This window comes from Tupaia chinensis, unplaced genomic scaffold (assembly GCF_000334495.1).
Source record: "Tupaia chinensis unplaced genomic scaffold, TupChi_1.0 Scaffold000018_1, whole genome shotgun sequence".
Taxonomy (NCBI): Eukaryota; Metazoa; Chordata; class Mammalia; order Scandentia; family Tupaiidae; genus Tupaia; species Tupaia belangeri.
In genome coordinates, this window is record NW_006159448.1 from 1,335,456 (window position 1) to 1,348,377 (window position 12,922).

A 12,922-nucleotide genomic window follows, 5' to 3' on the forward strand; every position below is an offset into this window, starting at 1 on the left:
AGTAATAGATGCAATCCAGGGTCCCCCCACCCAGTTGCAGCAGGGACTGTGGGGATCATGTAGTTGGGATCCCCACTGCCAGGCCTAAGCCTTTAGGTCTCTGGTGAGCAGCAGAGATGGCCACAGGCTCCAAACCTCCTTGCTACAGCGGCGAATCTGACAAGCTGACCCTGGCCATTGGTATTTGCAGCTTGCAGCCCAGGGTCAGGAGTGATGGCGCCTTGGGCCTCTGGCAGCCTAAACAGGGCCACTGCCTGTGCTTGCAGGTCCTAGGCCCCAGAGTCCTGGAGGCTCCTCCGTGCACTCCACGGCCCTTCCAGCCCAAGTTCCCGGCCTCAGGGCCTCTCTGGACAGGACGCTGCATCTCACCATTGCCGTCTTCGTGGGCTACAGGATGTGGTCCAAAGTCTGGCACATCAAGGGTCCCAAAGACACCAAGGGGAGTTGTATTTTCACCAAACTCTGAACATCCGCCTGGCAGTTAAAGAGGGAGCCGTCAACCCCGAGCTCAGCGACAACCTGACCAGCATTTTGAGAGGTGTGTCACAACAAGCCCGTCCCCAAGTCAACAATTGAGGCAGCGCTGAAAATGGAGAAATCTAAGGACACTTACTTGCTGAGTGAGGGTAGAGCTGTGGTGGCTCTTCGCTGCATTTTTAGGCATTATCGAGCAGTGACTCCCAGTGCCTTTGGGACGTTAGACATATCCTGAACTAGAACAGGAGGGATGATGGCTAAATGGAGCTAGTCACTCAGGGTTGGTTGTGGTTGGAGTAGGGGATAGGGAGAAGAAAACTGTGAACCTAGAGCATGCCCTGGAGCCGGCATTCAAAGCAGGAGCTCAGGATGTCAAGGAAACAAGATGAAGAAGAAAAGAACATTTTAAATTTATTTGTGATTCCTCCTCTCTGCGTCCAGTGAGGAAGAAGCTGGACTCCTGTGCTCTGTGTCCTTCCTGCATGCTGGAGTTCATCCCCAACTCAAATGTGCAGCTGACTGACCCCAACCTGGAGCAGGCTGACCAGGTCACCCAGGTTCTCAGCAAAGACTCATTCACATCTATGACAAGATTGGGCGACTAGGGTAGATGTGCCCCAGGCTCCTACCTAGGAGCACAGGCTTCTGCAGCCTTCTGGCATCTAGCAGGTTAGGAAGCCTAAGGTCAGGACTCCCTGTCTGAGGCTGAGGGAATCCCACTCTTCCCAGGGCCTTTGTTGTCAGCTGTGCTGGCCTCAGGGCTCTCCTTGGACAAGTCTGTCACCTTCCTGGAGGCAGGGTGGGACCAGCCAGCTGGTTTGACTTTGATCTCAGGTAGTTGGCCCTATAGGGATTGAAAGTGCCTCGAGGCTCTATGTAGTAGAAACTGCTCTTGAACAATAACAGGGATTTACCTTGGTTCCTGCACAAAGAAAAAAAAAATAGTAATATCCAGTAGCCTTTGGAAACTCTGTGATCTCACATTCACTGTTAATTCAAAATGCATTAATAAATATGATTCAGAAATTTGAATTCTATGGTTTCATTGATTCTGGTATTACACAACAGACTTATGGTATCATCTCGTTCACATCATGTGAACAGGTTGGCCGCACTGAGATTAAAACTGCACTCCATGATGTGAGTCTGATGACATAGTGATGTCTGTATTACCTCTCTGGTAAGAACAGAAGACTGTTACCCAGTTCTTCACAGAGAATAGGAGGGTAGAAAACAGGAAGAGAATTCTTTTGTCTCTGGTAAAGCTGCTACATTCCAGCTCTGTTACAGAGTAAACAAGCCCAAGAGTGACTCTTGTGTGAGGGCTCTTGTCCAATAGAGCAACCATCCAACTCCACTGTCAGGGTTATTGGAAGGCTCACTCAGATCTTCTTCCAAGTGGGTTTACAAACACCAGGGTGGTCTGTAAAGTAAGTGCCAGTGCCTGATGTCTTTAAACAACTCTGTGTCCGCAATGGACCTGGATACTGAGGATGAGCCTGGTTGTCTTCAGTTTAGATTAGGTCCTATTTTGTTAGGCAGCTACAGGTCAGAGGTTGAAGTGATGTAAAAATGAAGGATGAAAGTTTGAAATGAGTCGAGTCCAGGGACCAGCAGATGGCGTAGTGGTTACATCACTAGACTCCCCCAGAGTCAGCTGTGGTTCTAGTATCAGACTTGGCAACTTAAAACTCAAGCCGGGTACATGTGCATGCCCAAAATCCTGAGAGTAGAGTGAAGGAGATGGGATTGCGGTGAGGACATCCCCCATGTGGGGGAGGCGGTGTGATTTCTTACCTTCTGTCTCTTCTTTCTCTCTGTCTCTTTGGAAAGTGCATGCACCCTATAGCAAAAATCATGGCCCCTAAAAAAAAAACACCTCTCCCAAAAAAAAAAAAAAAAAAAAAAAAGAAAGAAACAAAGAAAAAAGATAGAAATGGGTCAAGTCCAGAAGCATTGTGGAAAGACAGGAAAAACAGATGTGGGGGCAGAAGCCAGGAGTTAGAATTGGGTGCACCCTCCTCTGTGCTCTCATAGCTTCCTAAGAGAAAAATTATTGAAGAATTCACATTGAACTTTGGACAATTCTTATGTATCTTTTTTTCCCCATCACTTTATCATGAGCTCTTTGGAACACAAATCATCTCTTTCGCTCCCCACTTTTAATTTTGAATAATTTTAGGGCCACAGAATGGTTGAAAGAATAGTTCAGTGATCGTCTATGGGTACTTCACTAGCTCCACTAATTGTTAACATGATGACACATTACCATGATAAGGTAATTACCACTTCTATCTATATTCTCAAGATAGATACACATCTAGGACTTCCCTTACAAGGTCCTAGTAATACATGTAAAGTCCTTAATGCAAAAGACTAAAAATGTGTGAACTTTTATTTTTATTACTTACATATGCCTAAACAGAAAAAAAAAGTCACTTCTTATCAATATTCGAAAATTTTTAAACAATCCAATAACCAAATGAGTCACTCAATCTTCAAACTCTATTTCTTGACTTCATTTTGTTGCTGGTTTCTCTAATTTCTTTCCTTCAAGATTTACTATTTTAAAGGCTTCTGGCTCTGTGTGTTACCCAGGCCCACCAATGCAATGTAAGACACATGAATGAAATAGTCCAGGCGCATGTGTGTGTGTGTGTGTGTGTGTGTGTCTGTGTGCACACACACACGTGTGCATGCACACAGGTTGAAGAAATGGGGGAGAAGGGATTGTAGCATGAATACAACACATTGTAGAGCTGCTTTCTCTCTCTCTGAGGGAGATACGGATCTCCCTCTCTCTCTGCCTTTCTATCTCTGGTGAGTACATGTGCCATCTGGCAATTAAAATTTTGTTAAAAAAAAAAAAAAGAAAAGAACAAAATAGTATTTCCTTCTTTCATGGAACACATGAGTCACACTGGAGGTGTCTCCAGTTTGAAAAGTAGTTGATACAAACAGCATTTATGTGAAGCAGCAGAAAAACTGAAACAGATGCCTCAGAAGACCGATGGTGATTCCACACCATTCCAAGTACCAAACATGGATCGTTTTTTTTCTTAAGTCCCCCACTAGACTTAGAACATTTGGCAGCTTTTTGATTCTCTTTATAGGTTTTTGCCATAGGGTGTGTGTGTGCTCGCTGGAGAGAGACAGAGAGAGGCAGTGAGAGGGGAAATGAAAAATCATCCCCCTCATGGGGGGTGGCCAGGCTGCAGTCCCTTCTCCTACACTCTTCTGGGATTTGGGGCACACACGCACAGGTGCCCAGCATGGTTTTCAAGCTATCAGGTCCAGGACCCCAACCACCATCAGCCATGTGGGAGTCCACCACGTTAATCACCATGCTACTGCTGGTCTCACATTTGGCAGTTTTTAAAAAGTGAGGACAGATTTCATTTTTGTTTATTTATTTACTTGCTGCTATTTTTTTATATATATAATTATTTTATTCATTTATTTTCAATTTAACAACACAGAGTATTTCCTCTTTGCTTTTTAGATAACACATCTAAACTCCAGCTGTGTTTGGACAGTCTACAGGATAAAAAAAAAAATAGCCTGTGGTAAATAGCTCCCATCCTTATACACGGTAGCTTGTCAGCTTCTTCACTGCCTTTTTATTTTATTTTATTTTATTTTTAAATTTTAATTTCTTTTAAAGAACTGAATCAGTTACATTATTTATTTGCATATCTTAGAATTAAAAGATTAAGAAAGAAGTTGCCAAAATTGTTTGGGGATATTCCATTGCTCTGTGAGTACCACATTATTTCTATCATCCGTGTTCCTGATGTGGACTCGTCATCAGGATTTTCAGCTGGTGGAGTGGGATGCCAAACATCTCTGCAAGACCCTTAACCATCTCCCTGCAGTAGGAACCGTTTAAATTACATATAGAATCTAGGAGAGTTCAGGGGAGTAGAAAGTCATTTTAAAAGCCTACTTGTAGTTTACATGTATGTGACCCTGAAAGAGGGAGCTTCCCTTTCAGTGTGACTATTCACTAGATTTTCTGGCCAAAATCTGAATTACTCTCCTCTCTCTCTTTCCTTTCACCTCCCCTTCACCATTCAACTGCTCACAAAATCTAGTTACCTCTTCCCCAGCAGTGTGGGAAATGAAGGTCAATTAGTCTCCAATCCATCCTTCTTTTATCTTCAGTCAGGACATCATCATCTCTGGTCTGTGGTTTGGTCCACCTGTGTCCTGGGTTCCTCATCTATGACATGGGGGTAATAGTTGGAACTATCTTGCTGTGAGGATTAAATGAGTCAAAACAAATAAATCCTCAAAGAATTGCCTCATCCTTAATAAGCACTTTTAAGATATTTTCATTCTTTTCTTTTTCTTTTTTCTTTTAAGATTTTTTTTTTTTTTGTCTTGGGGTGTGTGAGCTCACTGGAGAGAGAGACTGTGAGAGGGAAAGTGAGATATCACCCCCAAGAGAGATGGCCATGCCACTTTCTTTTCTTCTCCATTCTCCTCCAGAGATCTTGGGCATGCATGCACATGCGTCTGGTGTTAGTTTCAAGCCACCAGGTCTGAGACTTGAACCACTGTCAGCCATGTGGGAGTATAGCAACGTAACCTTCATGCCATCTGCTGGTCCCATTTTTTATTATTTTCTGTAGAGACCTGTGGGAACTACCCTCCTTTAGAGGTCATCTGAATACAGTTTAGGATTAAGGACATGTACATAGTTGTCACCTCCCCATCCTACTCTGGAATAGTTCTCTAGTTCCAGTGAAATCCCTTGGCCCTTTTCAAACTAAACCAGCAGTGTGCCTGGAATTCTCAAGGTCTAGAGTCAGTCCTAAGCTTTGCAGATGAGATTAATATTAACATACATATGGGGGTATTCCCTTGGTCTGTGCTAAGTGTGCTGTCCCCAAACCCCTCATAGAGGTTTCGATCTTCAACCATTGTTTTTTTGTTTGTTGGTTGGTTGTTTATTTTTGGAGAGATTTTTGCTATAGGGAGTGTGTGCTTGCAAGAAAGACAGAGAGAGACAGAGAGACAGAAAGCAAGAAATCACCTCCCCCCCAGGGGGGGGGATGTCCACATTGCAATCCATTCTCCTCTCAGGATCTTGGGCATGCACACACACGCGCCCAGTGTGAGTTTAAGCCACTGGGTCTGGGACTCAAACCGCGGTCGACTACATGAACGACATAGCCATTATGCTAACTGCTGGCCCCTGATCTTCAACCATTGTATAAACCCTGTCAAAGCTATAGTCCCATTGTACTATGGTCTGACATGTGTCTTATTCATCTCACAGTTACTTGGCAGTTGAAAGAAGCATCTTTTTCCTGTGGCTACTAATGAACAGTCATTAAGTGCAACTTGCATTAGGTGATAGAGATATGGTAAAAATGGAGAAGGCAACATTATAATTTCATGAACAGTATTTGTAGGTTTTACTTGAAGTACACAAATACAATCTTGGACTCCTCTCTGTGCTTTTATTTTCCCTTGATATGAAATGAAGGCCAGTTTATCTTAAAAATGTCCTTGATGAGAGTATTTCCCCCCAGATTTTACTTGTTATTACTGATTGCCACTAATGAAGAAGGGATAATAAAGAAACGGTCATAGAAAATTAAAACTTAACAATAAAATGTCATGTCCTTTAAAATTGAATTTGTAATTTAAAAGTAATCTTTAAGTGTAGAAGACATTGATAGGAATCATTAGATTTTGTTCTTGATACAAATTCATATTTACACATCATTTGACCCCAGCCCATTTTGTTTGAAACTGTGTTGGTTTCATTAGAGCAACAGATAAACATCTTTGCACTTAGTGAGGAAATAGTTTATTCCAGTTATTTTGAATCCTCTGGGCTGGTGATGTTTCAAACTGTATTCCATGAACCAGTAGCAATGGAATCACTTGGGGCACTTAGTAAATAAACAGCAAACTTATGGACTACTTCTAGACTTTTGAATTAAATCACACAGAGATGAGGCTGAGAAGTGTCATTTTAGCACATCTCTGGGGAGTATAAAAAGGAAGAAAAATGATGTGAGCCACTCCTGTGGTCTCCACTTGCTCAGTGTCTTAGGAAGACCTATGGCAGAGTCTCACTTCACAACCCATTGTTATAATTGTTTTAAAGCACAGGTGCGAAGAATTGAGTTTCTCATAATCATTTTTTTTTTGCACATGATTATCCATTCATAAAAGTTCCTTTTCTTGCCTCATATTATTTTAACTTTTTCCATTTATCTCTGAGTTCCACTTCCATTCCCCTTCCCCACAAGCCCTATTGCAATATACCTGATGTGTGTCTGTCCTTAGAAGAGAGGCCATTTTTGTTTGTACCTTTTTTCAATGGATACTATGGTCTGCTCACCTAGTTCATAGCTTGTAACAGCTGCACAGGACTTCACGCTCCTTCTGCCATCTTTGACTTGTCCATGCCTCTTGTCTCAGAGCTGAAGACAGCTGAGGTATTGTCATAAACACTGAGTTCAGTCACTTCACACAGGTTCACCATGTGGCTGGTTCATGTGTGAACAGGCCTAATGAATAATTTCACCATTTAATTCATTATTAAATCCAGCCTTTAAAAACGTTTTTTCGGGACAGGAGGTAGCCTACTGATTAAGACGACTGGATCCCACATGGCCACCTGGCTTGGTTTTAATCCTGGGCTCAGTGGCTTGAGCAACATGCTGGGTGTATGTACACATATTCATGTGTGTCCCATGCCCCAAATGGTGGAAGAAGAGGAGGAGAAGGGATTGCAGTATGATCATATTTGATGAGAGTGCTTTCTTGCTTTCTCTCTCTTTCTCTTCCCTCTCTGTCTCTCTCCAGAAAGTACATGTGTCCTCTGGCAAAATTACAAAAACCTCTTTTTAAAGATGGCACTTTAGCCCACCTGGTTATGTATGATAGGAGATTGCAATCAGTACAGAAAGAGTCATAGGTACCTTCTTATCAAAGTCATTTTCTTTTTCTCACGTTTGTTATACAATTTTGGGAGACTACTCTCTGGGACCATTAGCTCTTTGTTAACTAACCTAAATTACTAAGAAAGTGTAACAGGAAGTCACGAATTCATCTTCAGAAGTATAAAATATGTGTCTTGTGCTAGAGTACATTACCTCCCAATATGCACTCATAATACAAAGATCACAAGGTAAGATTGTTTTTCCCCATTTGCCTAATGAAGTGTTAACGTGCTTTGACCAAAAAGTTTTGAATCTTTTGTCTGGCTGACAAAAGATTTTAAATTTTGTCTAAAGACAAAATTATTCTAGACAAAGATTTTTATATAAGCAACCAAGCATTTAGCCTAAAAACCAATGCAGCCAGCCAGAAAATAGCAGTGAAATACTTGACTATTATTATGGTCCCTCACTCAGCATCTGATGGTTGTGTACCTCCAGGTCACAGGCATATTGAGAGTGACATTCTCTCTTTCCAAGATAATCCTCATGATAGGATGCACTTAATTTATGCATCCTGGACAGAATTGATTTGCATATCATCAATATACACAAGTCCTGAGTAGAAAAGCAGCCATCGAATTAAAATATTTCTAGTCAAGGAAGGCTCTATCTAGCAAATTCTAGAGTACTGTTGATTGCAGGTGGTTGGTGAATATTGATGCTGTTCAAGATTTATGAGGCTGTATTACAGGCCACGTGAAACTTGAGATTTACTTAGAATAATGTCCCTGTTTAAAACTACTCTCTTTCAGACCCAGCTGGGCATTCAGTAGTGCCAGCCACTGAATAAGACCTTTCAAGTGCCTCAGCCTGCTTCACCTGTCAAACTGGCTCAGTGGTTTACAAATGAAACTCTCTTTGCTTCCAAAACTCTTGATCCTACAACTCTTCTCTACCAATCTCCTACATTCTTGCTTGTCCTTCTGACTTGAGTGTCTTTTAACTCTCCTAGCATACACCATTGGTTTTAATTTACCTCTTTTCAATTTATGCATTGATAATGCTGAGTTAATGTACAGTTTCTACATTATTTTATCATCTTTGAGCCCCCTCTGCTCTACTTATTTTTATTTTCTCTGTTAGAAATAAAGTTTTTCTTTCATTGCACCTGCCTTTTTAACTAAATGTCATGAGTGCCAATTTCTCATGGTTTCTTTATGTGTATTTTTTGTGCATTTCTTAATGCAGGTTTCACACCCCCATCTTCCCCCAGCCAATCAAGCAAGTATATATTTTATCGAACAATTCCAAGTTAAATAAGGAGATTCTAAGCAGCCCCTTGAGCTCCAGAAGAAAACCTGTCATTGAAGTGTACTGTGTTTTTTACTTCTTTGTTTTGTTTTTTGCTTTTATCTGGATATAACCTTTTTAAAAATAATTATTTAATTTTATTTATTATTATTTTTAATTTCCTATAGGGTGCATGTGCTCATGAGAAAGAGAGAGAAAGTGAGAAAGCAAGGTCCACCAGGTTCAGGCCTTGAACCACAGTCTGCCATATGGAAGTCCAGTACCTTAACCATCCACACTACCATCCACACCATAGTACATTAACTATACTATGTTAATAGTATATAAACTATTAACAGACAAGGCCTACAGACTTATTTCTTCTTAGACACACCCACAGTATGGCCATGATGGCCTGTTGTCTTCCTGTGCTAGCCTCGGATCTGAAGGCCTAATATGTCTTATATGTTCCCAGTTGTTTCAGTAGAAAATATCTGTAAACTGGCCACTCCATTTCTTTTTCTTTCTTTAGTTTTGTTGGGTTCAAGATGAAGAGTTCACCTGCTGAAGTACTATGCATTAGGACCACCATAACATATTTTTCTTTCCACTTGTCATTCTGTTTTGTTCTAGGTTGATATCCACAACAAATCAATGTTATTTATCATAAATCAATGTGTAACACATGGAATTGCCCATCAACTAATACAACACTAAAGACCTGTGTAGACAACAGTTTGTCTAACTATCCCCTTAAGTGTTTTCCTGTTTCCTTGACTACATACCTTATGACTTTGGGGTTAAGAAATAAGGAAGAGTTGGAAAGAGATAGGCAAAACAAAAAGAATGGGAAGATGCGGGAAACAAAGCAAAACATGAGTGTAGCAGTTTATGAAAAAAAAATAATAATGTTCTTAGGGATTTGGAATTTCCTTTCCCAGACAGAGCCATTGGCCTAGATTTTTACAATGGCTATTTTTGCAAAGAGCATATTTTTGCAATCCGTTTGAAATATGTCAAAGTAAATGGGCAATTCCTAGGAAAAAAATGAAATTATTTTTTATAGAACATCAAATTAAACACTCTTATTTCTTCAATTATATGTTATAAGAAAAATGAAAAAAAAAGCCACAAAGCTGAAAAATGATAGGATAAATATAATGTAGCTTTAGATATTGGCTCTTTATGCCAACTCAATAATACTGTTGGGACAGAATATTTATATGTGGGCATTGTTAATGCATAATAATTTCTTTTAATTCAAAAGTCAGTATATCTTTTACCTAAAATCCTTTGAAGCTCAGATAACTGATGATAAGATGAAACATGAATTTTTAATAGAAATAGAAAAAGTACCCCCATTCTTCATCAAAGTTCTTCTTTGTTCTCAAACAAAAGACTTGATATCCATTATCTTTATTCTTTAGTTTCGATCAATAGGAGAATTTGGGACTTCACTGTACATTTAGGTGTACTGTTGAATAGATTCTAAATGTTTAAAATGTGTTGTAGTTCTGACAGATTTATCTAAATACCTATCTGCATAACCAATTAATTCCCTCCTCCCAACTCTGATTTAATCCTGGTACAAGGACTAAAGAAAGAAGAAAAATAGGAACTAGGAAATTAAATATGTAATTCATGGTGACCACCAGTGTAAAGTAGATTGTCCCTAAGCTGCATGGAGAATATGCATAAATTTCTTAATTTTTTGAAAGTGGATTAATATACTTTTTTTCAGAATATATACATTTTCATAAATTATTCCACATATGACAGTGCATTTACTAGAACATCAAGGTAGATATTTTTCCGATTTGAACCAGACATATTATTTGGTGAAAGAAAATGCTGTGGGGTCATACAGAATTTAAACCTTTTCAGGGGATTTGAACCAGACATATTATTTGGTGAAAGATTATGCTGTGGATCATACAGAATTTAAACCTTTTCAGGATCATTCAGTAATGCTAGGACTAAAGACCACCTAATTCAAATGTAGTGGTTCTAGGTAACCTCTCAAGTACTAGTACCTCTTCGAGTCTGTGAAGTTGCTGAAGACTGAAGTAATGACAAAGGTTTAGAATGTTGAGATAAATTAATCCTCAATGTTTAGAAAGCAGCAAACAAAATACTTACCATCGCAGCCCATATATATATATATATAATCCATGCAATGTAGCATTTGATTTTTTGCCGTGATCTAATTTTCCATTAAATTGTAATGACCTTACTTGTGGAGATGTTTGATAAAATGAAGGTTCATTTCCTGCTTCCAGAAAGATCAGCCAAGAAATCCATGACTTTGAACCATCTGGCTTGACTGCCAGATGAAAAATTTGCTTAGTGAAAAATCCTTCACGCTCGTTCTCTTAATTTTCCTTTTTGTTGTTCCCTTTTCTCTTGCAAGTATGCTTTGTGTGTAGACCGATCGTGACTCTAGTAGTGAAAGAAATCAATTGGTATCAACTTCTAGATTACCGAAAAGATGAAGATAAATTTTCAAGTTAAAACTAAAGCTTCATAGAAGATTAGAAAAATGGCTAGAAAAAGTTTTGTAAATATAATTAAATAGATATTATTAAAAACCTGAAGTAAAAGAGAGATGAATTCTAGTGTCTATAAATGTGCCAAAGATAAAAAGCTTAATCTTGTATATTTAAGGAGTTAACCAAGACCTAGACTAAAATACTTAAACCATGTGTTTTATCTTGTGATTTCTGACACTGAACTGAGTTAAGATTTGTGGAAAGGCAATTCCTGCTTTTTATATGAGTTGTAATGTGTTTGCATGTGTGTGTGTGTGTGTGTGTGTGTGTGTGTGTGTGTTTAGAGGTTTTTTTCATAAGACACATGGGCTTGCCAGAGAGACAGAGAGACAGAAAGTGAGAAATCACCCCCTGGGGTGAGGGTCATGCTGCAGTCCCTTCTCCTTCATTCTCCTCTCAGAATTTTGGGCACACATGCACATGAACCTGGTGTGAGATTCAAGCCACTGAGTCTAGGATTTGAACTGCAGATCGACCACATAGGAGTCCAGTGCCTTAACCATTAGGCCACCTCCTGGCATCGCTTTTATGTTTTTAATTGCATGCATGAATGAGTACTTACTGTGCCCTAGTTAGATATTCACCACATTTTCAGGTACTTAAGATATATTAAAGAACAAAACAAGCATAAAGTTCTGCCCTCATGAAATTGACAAGTGACTGGGGAAACAGACTATACAGAATAAGCATAACGAATAAATAATGTCGTTTCTTAGAAAGTGATAAGTATTATGCAAAATAGGAAATAGGGGTTGGGAGTGAGAATTACAGATTTTAATATTGAGTAGATTGCTCAGTTATACCTCATTGAGAAGGTAATATTTGAAGAAAGACTTGATGGAAAGAATGGAATCAGTTGGAAGAAAAGTGTCCCACACTTTTCTTTAACTATAAAAAAAGTTGAACTTATGTAAGACACACATGGCACAAGATGATACTGACACAATGTTTTCTATGTTTAAAATTCACTCTGACATTTGATGATTTCTAATTTAATAAAATAGCATAATTGTGTTAAAATACACACTTTACAATTGTCATCTACACCTGTGAGATAAGGGTTAATTTCAATAAAATGTTTAAAAACAAACATCACAGGGTCAGCAAATGGCATAGCAGACCATAGTTTGAGTCCTGGACCTGGTGGCTGCAAGCTCATACTGGGTGCATGTGCATGCTTGCCCAAGATCCCAAGAGGAAACTGGAGGAGAAGGGATTGTGGTGTGGCCATCCCCCCTGGAGAGTGATTTCTCACTTTCCCTCTCACTGTCTCTGTCTTTCTCTGTCTCTAGCAAGCACACACACACCCTAAGGCAGAAACCTCTCAAAAATAAATAAATAAATAAATAAATAAATAAATAAATAAATAAATAACAAGCACATATTGTCAATGAAGTTCCTTAAAAGCACATGAGCATATAGTTCACTCATATGACTCTTTAGTCTGTCCAGAGTAGACCAGCTAGATAGTAAATAACATGATGATACCTTCTCAACTACAGCAATGTGCATATTGACATATAAACAGTATTATGAATTGATAGAAACAATTCTGAAAGTTAAAATCTGTATTTCTAAGCCTAACTCATTTATGTACAGCCCATTTATATAATAAGTAGTCTGTCTTTTTTATTTTCTTTTTCCCCTTCTTAATTCTTTTAATGCCAGAGGTATGTGTGCTAATCAGAGAGAGAGGGAAAG

At 39.3% G+C, this 12,922-nt stretch overlaps 1 protein-coding gene and 1 pseudogene across 1 annotated transcript in view; both read left to right on the top strand.

Annotated features, from left to right (window-relative positions):
* The window catches only part of MAP2 (microtubule associated protein 2), a 349,368-nt gene that overhangs the window by 158,142 nt on the left and 178,304 nt on the right, over nucleotides 1-12,922 (top strand). The gene's annotated exons all lie outside the window — the stretch shown is intronic.
* On the top strand, nucleotides 214-1,082 carry LOC102489803 (translational activator of cytochrome c oxidase 1 pseudogene; annotated as a pseudogene).